The sequence below is a fragment of the Akebia trifoliata genome, chromosome 1, assembly GCF_017979445.1.
Source record: "Akebia trifoliata isolate Shusen 1 chromosome 1, ASM1797944v1, whole genome shotgun sequence".
NCBI lineage: Eukaryota > Viridiplantae > Streptophyta > Magnoliopsida > Ranunculales > Lardizabalaceae > Akebia > Akebia trifoliata.
In genome coordinates this window covers 63,956-78,361 of record NC_141375.1, presented here as the reverse complement: position 1 = coordinate 78,361, position 14,406 = coordinate 63,956, and the positions used below count along the sequence as shown (strand labels likewise).

General features: G+C 34.4%; 1 pseudogene across 1 annotated transcript; it reads right to left on the bottom strand.

Moving 5' to 3' along the window:
* Positions 1-1,438: 1,438 nt before the first annotated feature.
* On the bottom strand, positions 1,439-9,716 carry LOC147410206 (eukaryotic translation initiation factor 3 subunit A-like; annotated as a pseudogene). Its single transcript, XR_015175729.1, has 13 exons — positions 9,667-9,716; positions 9,500-9,568; positions 8,604-9,090; positions 7,745-7,960; positions 7,166-7,657; positions 6,690-6,917; positions 6,438-6,599; positions 3,639-3,860; positions 3,333-3,536; positions 3,006-3,212; positions 2,611-2,691; positions 2,182-2,383; positions 1,439-2,027 (listed from the first exon to the last, which is right to left on the bottom strand). The product of XR_015175729.1 is annotated as a eukaryotic translation initiation factor 3 subunit A-like (transcript).
* Between the last annotated feature and the right edge of the window lie 4,690 nt (positions 9,717-14,406).

Sequence of the window (14,406 nt, the reverse complement as noted above, 5' to 3'; positions counted from 1 at the left end):
GACCCCCAACTCCTCACGATGGTGATTGATGAAGTACAACCGTTGGATGTGTTTAAATCACAAAAATTTTAAGGTCCCCAACTCCTCGTGGCGAAGCGAAGTGCGTCTTAGACACCTAATCATCCTTTCTCGCATCCATCCCAAAGAGCCGAATCATCCCTAAAAAAGTGATCTATATAGTCACATATCCTAATTTACTCCCACTTATTAATTTTCCCACATTCTCACTTTGGGCAATGTGGAAATAAGCCATTTCGATAGAATTCCCAATTTTATCAACTTAAGAAAAACAAAACACAGATATTTTGAAAATTATCCAACACGATGACCCCCCAAGTGCTATTGACCATATGTATCTAATCTGAAGTGGTAGATTCCCCAGATTGGATTTTAAAATCTTTTAGTGAGATATGATCAAATTGGATTAGGATTTCATGTCAACAGACAAGCAAACATGGTCTGAAGGGACACTGAAATCACCAGCTGTAACAAATCTTCAAACCCATGTTATATATATATGCCCTTGTAAATTAAATAGGATCATGTGCCTTTTATCGATCTTTGATGACTTCTAAGCACGATTTATATGTGACAAGTATGGTCGAATTCCATGTCATCAGAATCATTTTCCCAGCTTACTTGATCTTAAGACATGTTCTTTGGTATCTATACAAGATCCATATAAGATAGAGAGATCTTTTATAGGGAGGTCAAACCCCACACCTTTCACTTTGCTTCGCCATTTTATAGAGATTCGGACCATGTTCATTTGCAGCTAAGCATGATTCTTTGATTCACCCCCTCTCCTCTACTGTATTGGTCTGATTTAGGTATGTCAATGGGTCAGTAACGAATCATTAAATTTTCTCAGTTCTGGTTCCAATTCTCAAATGAAAAGTCTAATTATTTAAAAATAAAAAAAAAAAAAATAAAAACTGAAACTAAAGACGTAGAAATCATAAAAGATACCTAATTGAGAATAAAAAGAAGCAAAAACTAGAAATAAATATCAAATAAAATTTGAAAAAGAAATAAGTTACAGAATTCAATATTGCTGCCTTGATTGAAGTATTTGAGAAGTTAATGAATTGATTCTAATGGAATACCCATGCATGCTACCAGATTTCATGTTCCAATTCTCAATCAATTAGTTTTTTTTTTTTTTTTTATAACTTGGACTTCAATCAATTGGAATAAAGAGGATCCAGAACAGGGATTTTCTGTTCACATTAAATGGGTACCCATTGATACCCTTATAAGTATCACACCCAACCTTTTAAAGTTATTAATCGTTATGAAAGAGAGAGAGGACTCTAATAACAAATCAATGATTTTTTTTTTGTTTTTTGTTTTCAATAGTTCTGGCCATAAATCCATATCAACAATAATGAGCTGGAGGTTGCACTTGACCTACAGAATCTCTCGGAAGAAAAAACCCTCAACGCAAGGCAAAAACTCTTAAAACTAACAAGTCTTGGGCATGTAATGTATGATTCAAAGTATACAGAAAAACAATCAAAGCTGGATAAACAAAACTCATTCAGGGCAGCATAACTAACCCACCACCCCTCTAATACTGTAATTTAGTAGTTTGCCTCCAAGGTATTAATGTTAACGTGGAGGGTTCCTGGATGACAACCATGTGGATGTTCTTGTGCTTCCAGAAAACAATGTCCTTCGTTGATCACTGTGCCACTTGTCACCAGATTGGGTTGGTGGGTGATCATCCTCCTGTGTGCTTCCCCATCGATCAGCAGCTTTTTCACGAGGTGGGCCCTCACGACGGAACCTGGGCACGTATTTTCCAGGAGTTGGTGCAGCAGCAGCTGTACCCGCAGTCTCCTCCTCCATTGGTCGGGCTGCAGCAGCAGCAGGCTTTGGAAATGGCTCAAAGGATCTTCCCAACTGAGCTTCCTTGTCCTTTATCATCGTCTCCTCTATTTCCTTCTCTCTTTGTCTCTGTTTTTCAGCAATTTCATCCAATTTCGCCTTTCGCTCAGCCTCTTCCCTTCTTCGCCTTTCATCCTCTGCAAATTGAAGATATTAAAACCAACCCAGTCTTTTCTTTGTGGTTACCCAACAGGAAGCTCTCCCTTGTGTAAGGAGTAAGAATCCGACTACTATTGCAAACAATTAACTAAAATAAATAATTTAAGTTTGAAATAAAGGAAGAAAATATACCCTCATGCTTCTGAGCTTTCTCCTCTTCCTCAAATTTTTTCTGCTTCTCCTTCTCAGACCTCAGATAAAATACTATCTTCCTCTTAGCTTCCCTCTCTTGCCTACGGACCTGAAGAAGTTGGTTAATCCTTTCCTCTTTTTGTGTCTTCAATCTGTTAAATTCAGCTTTACGAATGCTTGCAATTCTACTCTGGAATATTATCTGTGATAGATAGCAAAAACATCATCACTGAAAGTGCCCTAAAAACAATTATGCTATATTATTTGATTATAGTTCGATATCTACACTCAAGTACCAAACATGGTCCAGTCCTGCCACCATCAAACTATACAAACCCTAAATTGGATTTGGAACACCCACAAAAACAATGGACAACTGTTGGCTACAAATCTAAAAGAGCATCAAAGTGGGAAGGATGGATAACTGACCTTATTGTCCAACATCCAGGTCAGTCTATTCTTCTCCTGAAGGTCTCCAGCATGGCACTGTCTGCTCAGCTCAACCTCTTGCTGCAGAATAGTATGCAAATATTTCCATGAAATCGTATGAGAATATCATTCATAACAATGAAAATGATATAACCATTTTAAAAGGAACTGAACAAGTACGGATGGAGCATAGTCCAGAAAAAAATAACAGACTATAAAAGTTGACGATAAAAGTAAAGCAAGGGTGTCTTAAGTTGGTTAAGGAATATAACATGAAGGCTGGCATAATATAAAACTAAACCATGCCAATGTTGGATAATAAAAAATCATCATTTTCAACTTTTTGGTTTTTGCCACTAAGCAATGAGTTCAATCAGGAAGGATACAAAACATACATGCTGTTCACGTTCATGGAGAACTTTTTCTTCCACCAGACGATGTTGAAACACAGCCTCAATCAAAGGTGTCTCCTCCTCTCTTTTTGCTCTTTCCATATAGTCCATTGTTTTCGCAAGCTTTTGTAATTTCTTCTCCATTTCCTGCCACGCTCTAAGTTGCTCACTCAAAGCTAACTCAATTAATGATTGCTTGGTGACTTTATCCTACAAAGACAAAATTCCTAGAATTACCAAGCAATAACAATACAAAATTAAAAATAATAATAATTGCATATCTTTTTAATAATTTTCTGAAGAAAATAGTAGCACCAAAATTATACTTACTCCTATGGTCGGTTTCTTTCCCTTTTTCTTACTACGCTTCTCAGCTTCCTTAAGTAGAGCCTGTGCTTCTTCAAGTTCCCTCTCTTCTATGTCCCTTCGGATCCTTTGTTCTTCCCTCCGTGAATACTCAGAGGCAAGTCTCTTCTGTTCTGTTTCATCAGTTATTTTCTGGAGTTTTAACCTCTTTGACTCTTCTTCACGTTCCTTTAGAAAGATAAAGAAGGGATCAAATCATTTGTATACCAAAGGAAGCAATATTAGTTTACAGCCTATTTGTTCACACAGAAAATCGCATAGAAATATTACCATTTCCAACATGTGGCGCTCTTGTTCTTCTTTCCGTTTCTCAATTATTGTCTTCCGGGCAAGAAGCCTCTTGTGTTCCTTATCCAGAGTCTCTGCTAAACAAGGCAGAGTTTCACAGAGTTCTGATGTCCTCTTTACTGCAGGATAAATCAGGGATCTTGCTTTATTCAAAGATGCAGCAAAAACGGTCAGGTGATCTTGAATCTGACAGGCTTCCAAATCCTGGAAAAACAAGAAACAATGCCAACCACAAAAAAAATGAACTGTGTTAGTCATACGTGAGACATCTGTGTACCTGTGAGTTTTGTACATACAAAATAAAGAGCACTAACTACATCCCCTGAAACTGGAAAGCCTGAGTTGAACTTAATAGAACTAACTTTAAACTTAATCAAACGAGGTTCAATCTTAACAGAACCAAGAAATAGTAAAGTTCAAACACTCACATTGGAATATTGTGTTCCATTCACAACCAAAACATGTATGGACTCCAAAAATTAAACTGAAAAAAGAAAACAAAAAAAAGAGGCAGAAAAAGATTTGAGCACCGCAACACAATGGCCAACACAACTTTGCCTGTTTAGTGTTTCTTAACAGTACATTGCCAATCTAAAGCCTGGACACAGGAGAGTTACATCAGATTTGCAGGCAGTGTAAGATTTCTCCCCTACCTAACATAATAATATGAATCCTGATCATTCATTCCCTTCAGCTCATGCTATAGGGCCATCCCTAGAGGAGAGAAACTACAATAGAGTGAGTCGTAGTGGAAGTAGGCCAGTGCGCCATCTGGAGTCAGACAGGTGGAACAACGTCTGGCTGCAATGAGAAGTTGGCAAGGATTCTCAGATAAGATTGGACTGCAAGTAAATAAATTAGTCCATAATTGTAGGATTTGTCACAACACTTGGAATGTGGGGACTTTAACAGTAAGAGCTCAGAATTAGAAGATAAACTGAAAAGTAAGGAAATTCAAAAAAGACAACATGGAAAGATACAAAAACTGAGGAAGTGATAGCTACAAACTCTGAGGCACAAGAAGAAAATAGAAATAGCGTATACATAATGATATATAGAGATTTGAATGGGACAATTTTAGTTGTTAGAAGAATCGGTGGACTATGAGTTATAAAACTAGTGATAAGGAAAAACAAGATAACTAACATGATTAGTGCACATGCACTCATTCCAAATTCCAAACTCGCAGAAAACATCGAAAAGCAATTTTGTGAAGACGAGAATAAACTCATTCCAAATTCCTAATGGGAAGAGAATATATGTAGTAGGAGACTTAAATGATCATCATATAGATAAGAAAAATAGAGGCTATGGGAGAGTACACAAAGGAGCATTGGAGGAAGAAATGAGATGGGAAATGCCACCCTTGAATTCGCAGTTGCATGCAATCTTTTGATAGCTAAGACGTTTTAAACGAGGATTGTACATTTTGTTACTGTCAAGAGCCGACCAAAAAAAGCCAGTTGAACTTTTTTCTATTTAGGAGAAGTGATCAATATGCAAACACTAAGGTTATTGCAACCCAACTTGGCTTTGGAGGAAGAAAAGAATGGAAAAATGCCAACCTTGAATTTGCAATAGCATGGATCTTTTGATAGCTAATACATTCCAAACTCTATAACACTATTCCAAGGGAGAGACTAACAACACAACTCATGGCACAACAAATCAGGCAGGGCGTCATACTCCATAGAATCCATTTTCTTGATATCAGGACTGATGACTGCCAAGTTTGGAATGCGGACAATATTTACTTGGGAAAACATCAAATATCATGAAAGCAAGAACATTGGTTAATAAGGTGGAAAAACTTTTTCCATTGAACTTACAAAAGGAACAAAAGTCTACAGCAATAATAACACACGCAATGGAGTGGCCCATAGTTAAAATTCTATTCAAAATTGTAGATCAAATGAAAAATGACACCTTTTGAACCCCACATAGCAATTGCCAGAAATTCGAATAAAGAAGGGGGGACACAAGATATTGATAAAATGATTTGACGGAGAGAATCCCATCTCAATTTCTGTCCCATACCCTTCAATCTTCCTCCAAAGGAGAGATAGGAATAAGAAATTCAGATGACAAGATGGCGGATAGACTCAATTTCCCAGTCGTTAAAACTCCTGAAGCAAAATCACACAAATCTCATCCCTTTCCAGAACCATAAATTGAATTAGCATATATATATATATATGGGAAAAAGGTTACATGGCCCAAGGGACAATGTAGAGCATGGACCGAGGTCCACATTTGGGCCACGTGGACTGCTGCATTGGTCCAAATGACAGCTGAGAGCCTCTTGTTTGCCGTCTAGATGGGACTTGAAAAATAATCCTCCCAAATTTTATTTTTTTGGTGTTGGATCTTGAGTTTAAAAATGGATGGTCATTGAACTCCTAGATTTAAAATTTAAATCAACGGTGAAAAAATCTATATTTTCAATTATGTTTTTTGGAGAGTTCATAAAATTTTATGCTCTACATACATGTGGCCCCCGATGGTGTATTTGGGCACCACATTGACATGTGGTCCATAGAGATGGATGGTCCTTTGGTCCATATAACCCCATCTCTCTCTCTCTCGCTATATATATATAGAAAGCACATATATGGCCAAGATTATGCATTCTCAAGAATCTAGTCAAATCACAAACAAGTCTGCATATGATTTTGTATTCCAATTGACTAGGTGGGGCACATCCACTATAAATCCAGTAAATTTTCTAATATAAAACTTTTGTGAATGCTTCCAAGCAAATGTGCGTGTCTTAGAACTTACCAAACTACCGAAGTGAATGGCACCCTTTTGATGGTCGATTTTCATGGAAATGAAGTTAGATTTAACAGCATCAACAGAAATCTTTTCAATGACCGAAGAATCAAAACATGGGATCACCCTTGATAGCATCTCAATCTTCATTTTCCGATACACATGAGAAACCTGGAAAAGCAGAATATTACAAAAACCAAAATCCAATAGAGTAAAAAAGGGGCAAAACATTAGAAATGAACCAAACACAATTGTGCAGACCTGCTGTAACAATCTCAGGGCAGCAAGCTTTTCGAGGGCAGGAACATAATGTGATAATTGCACTTCTGGGACTAAAGAAGCTGAAGAAATCTTGCCCCCAAGCTTGGAAATCTTGGTTAACAAAGGCTGAATCTTTGAAGCTAGATCTAAAGGAAGAAATTCATTTTCTAAAAGATAGTAAAGATCTTTTACTTCCTGAGATACACAGGTCATCACACCCTTAGAGACCTGCAGATGGTACCCAGGTTAATCAATGTTGAGGATACTGTTCTAGTACATATTGGAACAAAATAAGTTATTCAATCTCAAAATAATTGGTGGTCATAGATCTAACATATGCAAATAGAGCTAAGGGCAATGAGTGTCTAAAATGTGGATTGTGAGCATTGGCTACCAAGTTCTCAAACATAAAACAGAAGAAGTGGAAGTGACACTCCAAATGTATAAAACGTGGCAGTTGATGCTCCAAATCTTACCAATTCCGAGAGAAGTGCTGACCGCGAAAGCTGGAAAAACAATACTTTGTGTCAGGATGAATAATAAACCGTACCATATAGCACGTAGCATGAAAAACAAACTACTGGAAACAAATCATATTACCAGTCGCTACTTTCACGTCTAGGGTCGATACTGAAACCAATAAGGCTAGCCATTCTCAAATTGCGTTCTTTATCATTTTCAAGCTCTAAATGAGAAACACCGTGCAGGTGATCATAAGGGGGCACAGAAAGAGCAGCTAACATAACAGATGATGCTATCAATTGCAAATCCTTCTGATTTAAGTTCTTGTTATAACTTTTCTGAAGTGTGAAAAGTTTTAACCATGAATAGGCATGATAAAGATGACTGTCTGAAACCCAGAATATCTCAGTTAGCTTAGCGTAATAAATGACCATCAGGGATGGTTTGGGGGTCTTTTTAACCGTGCACATTAAACCATGAATATCTTCCACAGAACGGAAAGCTTCCTGCACAACATCATATATAGCAAAAAAAATGAGGATATAAGTAGTTCATACACGCGTGCACACATGCATACTCAGACACACACGCACCTGCCAGAGTTTGAGATCAGTAGCACACTTAAGCTGGTTAAATCTTATATCAAGATAGAGCTGCAAGCTTTCAGGAGATGACAGGTCAGTCCTGTCCCTTTGATCCCTAAACTTGTTAAGATTTGCCAGATGATTTCTAATTATTTCACATAATCTACGAAACTCTGTCATTCTATTGTACTTCATACAAAAATTGAAGGCCTGATTTGCTGTCGCCTACACATTAGAAGAAAGTTAAGTCAAATCCTTACTGCTGTATGAAGAATGCTTTTGACAATCACTGTGCAATCTGATAGTAGAAAGGTTCAAATTGACCACAACAAAGCCATGTTAACATGAAGTCATTTTACCCAAAATTTGAAGGGAACCATTCTAACCACTGGCATTGTTGTCATGACAATTACAACAGCATTAATTTTTGGAGGTGGGATAACGTGTTTCAAAGAAATCCATGTTAAGTGCAATCGAAATCTTTTTTTTGTTTTTTGTTTTTTTTTTGTTGATAAATTGAAGGGAAAATACAACAAAGGAAAGGTTGAGATGACCCCCCATAAACAGGAAGAACGAAAAACAACGAAAATAGCAAAAGAAAACTAGGGAGCTAAAATGTTACAAACATTCTTCCTACTAGGGAGAAATTTTAATAAATTTATAATTTTTAGAAAGATATTTTAATAAATTTATAATTTTTAGAAAGATATTTCAAAAAAGAGTATTTCAGTCGAACAACAGATAATTATAAGGTGTACAAAATTAGGAACCTTCAAAACTTATTGGGTAGTTGCACAAAGTCAAAGACCAAAAATAAAATAAAAATAATAATGATGATGAAACTAGTAACAAGAGAAGATAGGTTTACCGCATAAAGAGCTTCCAATTTTGAGTTGTTACGTAGAATTTCAAGCACTGTTCTGTAGGTTTCCCAAAGAAATTTTAAGCATGGTATTACAAGTTGACGATCAGACTTATCCTTTCCCTTCTCTCCACTGACATAACTTAGCATCAAATCTTCGGGCCTTTTATCTGCTTCCAAGTCATGACATCTAATTTGAGCTTCTTTATGGCCCCTGCTGACTCAATTTGAGCTTGCTCAGCTCTCTCAATAGACAGTTTCAAAAAGTGATTGATCACTTCCTCCAAGGAACTAACATTCACTTGCTGACATACATTACGATACTGAATCAGACCATCCTTGGTGAACCTACCCCTCCGCATGTCTACACAAAGCTCTATGTACTTGAACATTATTTTTTCAAGCGTCTTTTGCCATGCCCGATACCTTTTCGAGGTGATCAGGTCGTGAAGCACTTGTAAGGCTGCCTGCTTCTGTCCAACATTGATCAACTCTACGTCCACCACGAAAAACTGAAAATTAGTAAAACTACACCATTGCAGGACTAGACAAAAAAAAAAGTCTCATGCATTCGACAATGGGTTAAATTAAGTGACCATTGCAGGACTAGAAGAATTCTTAGCATATCCACACATCCCTTTTAGCATCAGAAACTTTTTTATTAAACTTTTTTTTTTTCAATCGTAAATTTAATTCCGAATTATTCATGTTGATATTATATTTTCCCAAACAAAATTTTGTTTTTTCTAGGCAATTTAAATAACCGAGTCAGAAGTCAGAAGTGGAAACTTAAAGCAATGCAGTATCATCATGAAGCTTAAAAAGGAGAAAATAAATCTCTCACTGAAACTATAATCAATAAATAAATAAAAAACTAAATTAGGGAAGAAGTGATTACTAACCTTCAGCACGCTTGAGAGCGTTTTCTGGTTTTGCAAAAGTCGACATGAAAATTATCTCTTTTTTGCCGCCTGCTCAACCCACAATTTCAAACAACGTACAATTGAAATAAAATTCTGAATGGTTAGGACAAAATATAAAGAGACGATGGCAAAGAAGAGAGACTTACAAAACTAAACTGAAGACCGTTTCGTATTCAACCCCTTTTACTATTTGAAATCAAAGATTACTTCTTCTATAATTGTTAACAAATACAATAATATCATATAGCGAAAGGGAGACCTGTGTTTCTTTTAGAGAGCTACTATTGCCACACCAACTTTTGCTAATGCCACACCAATTCTTATATAAGAATTACACAGAGTTGGTGTGGCGTTAGTAAAACCCTTGATCTGGCAATAGCAACCTCTTCTTTTGTTAAAGATTGAAGATGACTATTTTGTAAATAAAAACCAATTTATCAATCTACAAGAAGAGACTATGGTCAAAGAGAGTGTCTTTAGTTTTAGAACTTGGGTTGATCTCAAATATTATTCACTGAACGAGTACCTACGGTTATCCAGTTCAGAAACCTATTTATTTTGGGAAAAAAAAATTACTTAAAAAGACCATGTCAGAGGTTATTTTTTTAATTAGTCCCTAAGCTTTGGGCGATAACTTAATCGCCATTTAGCTAACTTTTTTTTTCCTTAATAGTCCCTCAACGTCATCTCTCATTGTAATATTTTTGAAATACCCAAATTACCATTTTTCTCATCTTCTTATTAATGATTGAAGGCTTCCATACCTTAATACGTATTACGCCAATTTTTTCAAGTTTTCATGCAAACTATATATTCTAATTTAAAATGTCCACATTCCTTAAATGCAAGTCCAACGGACTCTTTAAATAAAGAATCGTGATAATCTACACTTCCCCATAAAAAATGTATCTCGAGGGAAACATGTTTCTCGAGGAGCATAGATCTACGATTCCCAAACTTGTCGCATCAAGTAGTCGATCGAGTTTGCCACGCAGGGTAGTCAGATTATCACGACTCTTAAATAAAAGATGCTCTTTATTATAAAGAGTAAAACTAAAAAACGAGTCCAACACTTTACTATTCTAAGTTAAAGTAGTGGCTCATACTCCATTCGTTAGATGTATTGAGGATTCTTTGACTCATTATTAATAATAAAAAATAATAAAAAATCCAAAATAATTTAAGGTAAAAAATTAAAAAACACTTCCTTACTAACTTAGTAAGATTTCAAATCATACTAAAAGTCGTTGGGCCCATATGGATTATCACATTGGCAATCCAACACAACATCCTTCTAGATTTCATGGAAAAACTCATATTCATTAATATATATATTGATTGATCCAAGGTGTTGGCTGAAAATGGACGGCTAATAAACTCCAAAACTTTAAATTAAAATTCAACGGTAAAAAATAATATATTTTTTTAAATTTTTTTTCTCAAAGCTCCTAGAATTTCATTATCTATAAAATAAAAATAATATTAAACATTAAGAGTAAATAAAGATTTGTTGAGTCTCTTAGCGCACTCAGCAAATTTTTAGATAACTAAAATAAAACTATAACTTTTTGAAGAAAAAAAATGCTCTTTATTTTAAAGAGCATTGTTAGAGATGCTCTAAGCTTATTAATTGTATAAAAAAATGGATTTAAGCTTTTGGGAAAAAAAAATGATAAATCATATCTTCTTATAACAAATTGCAATTATATTGATATTTTATAAATAATGTGTTGTGTTATTGAAAAAAAAGCTTTGCAATGATTTGTAGAAAATATTTTCTTGTACTATATCATTGTTGTAAAGGATGAGTGATCTTCTCATAATTTATTAAACTCCCAGTGAAATTATTGACATTAAGCTTATCTAGGAGTCAAGTATTTGTTAGGACACCCTTGGGGTAGTTCTCTATAAAAGAATGATGAATATGTCTTAGAGATCCTTTCTCTTGCAAGTAGTTATAAAAATCTAAGTGATACCACAACATGGTATTAGAGGTCAATATTAGTTCCATAAGGGATGGGAGTTCGATTGTGTCTAAACGACGGATATAATAAGGACTATTAGAAGGTTCAATACAAATAATAAGTCATGAAAAATAGAGTATTGTAAAGTCATCGGCAGAGTTATGGAATTGTTAAGCTATAAGACAATATTCTGTTCTATGATCATCGGGGAAGGCAAAATTAAAAATTAAAAATAGAATAACCCTGAAACTAGAAACAAGTAACAATTATTGAATATAGTTAGATAAAAGTTATGACTCATTATAAAGTGAAAAAAAGGATATATAAAAACTTGTCATATAAATGAAAAGATTTTAAAAATTGGAAGAATATTAGTGAATCAGGAAATATTTACAAGGCTATACTCAAATTTGTAGATTAGATAAGATAAAAGGAAGTATGAATGCCTCTATGCTAGTTACAAGGAGTCAATATACCTAAGTCGAGGAAACATACAGAGATGAGAGTTGTGATGCAAATAATCTCAGAAATATCCCAAAGTCAGGCTTGTATGAAAGAGAAATGGGTAAAAATGTCTAAAAACTTAACCCAAATTCAAACAGCATGATAAGATGCAAACTCATGTACAATTGAAATATAAAAGAACATAAGAGAGACTTACAAAACTGAACTGAAGAGAGAGTTTCATATTTTAACTTTAAAAATCAAATATTATTACTTCTACTTTTATATAATAGTTAATTAAAAATTCCACAAGATTTCAAATACAATAGCATACTTATACTAAGAAAAAGAAAAGGGAGAGCCGTCACTAATTAGGATTTCTTACTAAAAATTGAAGACAACTATTTTGGAAACAAAAAATCAATAGTGTTTAAGTCACTTTTTATCAATATGCAATAAAATACTAAAGTAAAAAAACGTGTTTTTAGTTTTAAAACTCGGGTTCATCTTAAATATTCACCAAACAAGTGGGATTTTGTTTTAATCAACGAGCACCTATGGTTACCTAAAACCTATTTATTTTAGAAAAAATTACTTATCGGTTATTAGTTTTGTTTTACGTTGCGTTATAACTATTAAGTTTGATTTATTGTGTATTATTATATGTTAAAATGGGATGAAATTATTAATCACACCTCAAAATTTTGAAAGAGAAATCGTTAGGATTTGTGTTAGGATTTTGGGGCGTGGCATAAGATGCAAACTCAACATGTACACTTTTAATATTCTAAAACCAAAGAAACATCTTTAGTAAAAATATTAACGAAATGTCTCTCATTTCATAATAAAACAAAAGACACATAACATGTTATAAGCATATCAATCTTGGTGGTATATTTGATAAGAATGACGAGGTATACGATCAATACAAAAATATCGATTTGTATGCCGATGTTCCAGTACTTAAAATCAATTTGGAACTCATCGTTAATTCTTGATTTTATGGTCAATCTGACAATTAATTATAATTGGTTGATCATATTTTTCGGTTCAGAATTGCCATTGATCCATAACAGATCAACAGGTTATATTATAATATATAATAATATAATATATTATATTATAATATATATAAAAATAATACACCTGAGTATCTAAATTGTTAACACTTTTATACGGTTTAAAATAATATAGATTACAAATGTGTGTTTGGAAGAATGTGGTACAATTTTCTTAGTGAGTACTTACCAAAGGAATGGTATAAAAACAATCTCATTTGCCAATGTTTTTTTATAAAGAAATTTGACAAAGGATTTGCCATTTTAGTAGTTTATGTCGATTACATAAATTTAATTGGGTCCCCCTGAAGAATTTAGTAAAACTGTTGATTACTTAAAGAAATAATTTGAAATGAAAGACCTTGGGAAAACTAAATACTGTCTTGTTCTACAGATAGTAGTACTAGTGGAATATTAATCCATCAGTCAAAGTATACTGAAAAAGTCTTGAAACATTTTAATATGGTCAAAGCACATCCCCTTAGTACACCGATGGTTATTCGATCTCTAGATGTTAAGAAAGATCCATATTGTCCTAAGAATGATGATAGACAATCCTTGGTCAAGAAGTACCATATCTAAGTGCTATTGGTGCACTGTTGTATTTAGGATAATGCATGAGATCAAATATAGCATTCTCAATCAATCTTTTGGCAAGAAATAGTTTTGCACCTACTCGTAGATATTGGAATGATATTAAATATATTATGAGATACCTTCGTGGAAAAAATGATATGGGTTTATTTTATTCTAATAATAAATCTAACAAGTCACATCTAATTGGTTATGTAGATTTAGGTTATCTCTGATCCCCATAAGGGATGATCATAGACATGATGTGTTTGTACTAGTAGTAATGCAGCTATCTTATGACGTTCTACTAAACAAACATTAGTAACTACTTCTTCCAATCATTCAGAAATATTAGTACTCCATGAAACAAGTCGAGAATGTGTTTGGATAAGATCCCTAATTAAACATATATGAAACACTTGTCAACTAACTTCTTACCATCATTTTGACATGTTACACCTTGCTCATTACTTCTTACAAACATCCGACAATGGCAATGGATCACTGGTGAGGGGTGACGATGACAGTTAGAGTTTCATTCTGAGAAAACCAAAGGGTCTATTGGGAAAGAAGAGAACGAAGATTGAAGATGTGTTATATGCTAAATGTAATATAAATATATTATATTTAATATAATGAATATTAGATCGGTTAATGGTTTGGTTTGGTTCTAGGACACCCTTGAATCAAGAACCAAACTGAATCAATTGACTCTTCAAATTTTCACCCCAAGGTCGAACCGATTGTTTATAAAATCGAACCAAACCAACCCTAACTGCCAAGTTTAGTTTGGTCCAATCCGATATGCACCCCTATTAATGGGCCCTCAAGCTCATTTCTCCACTCT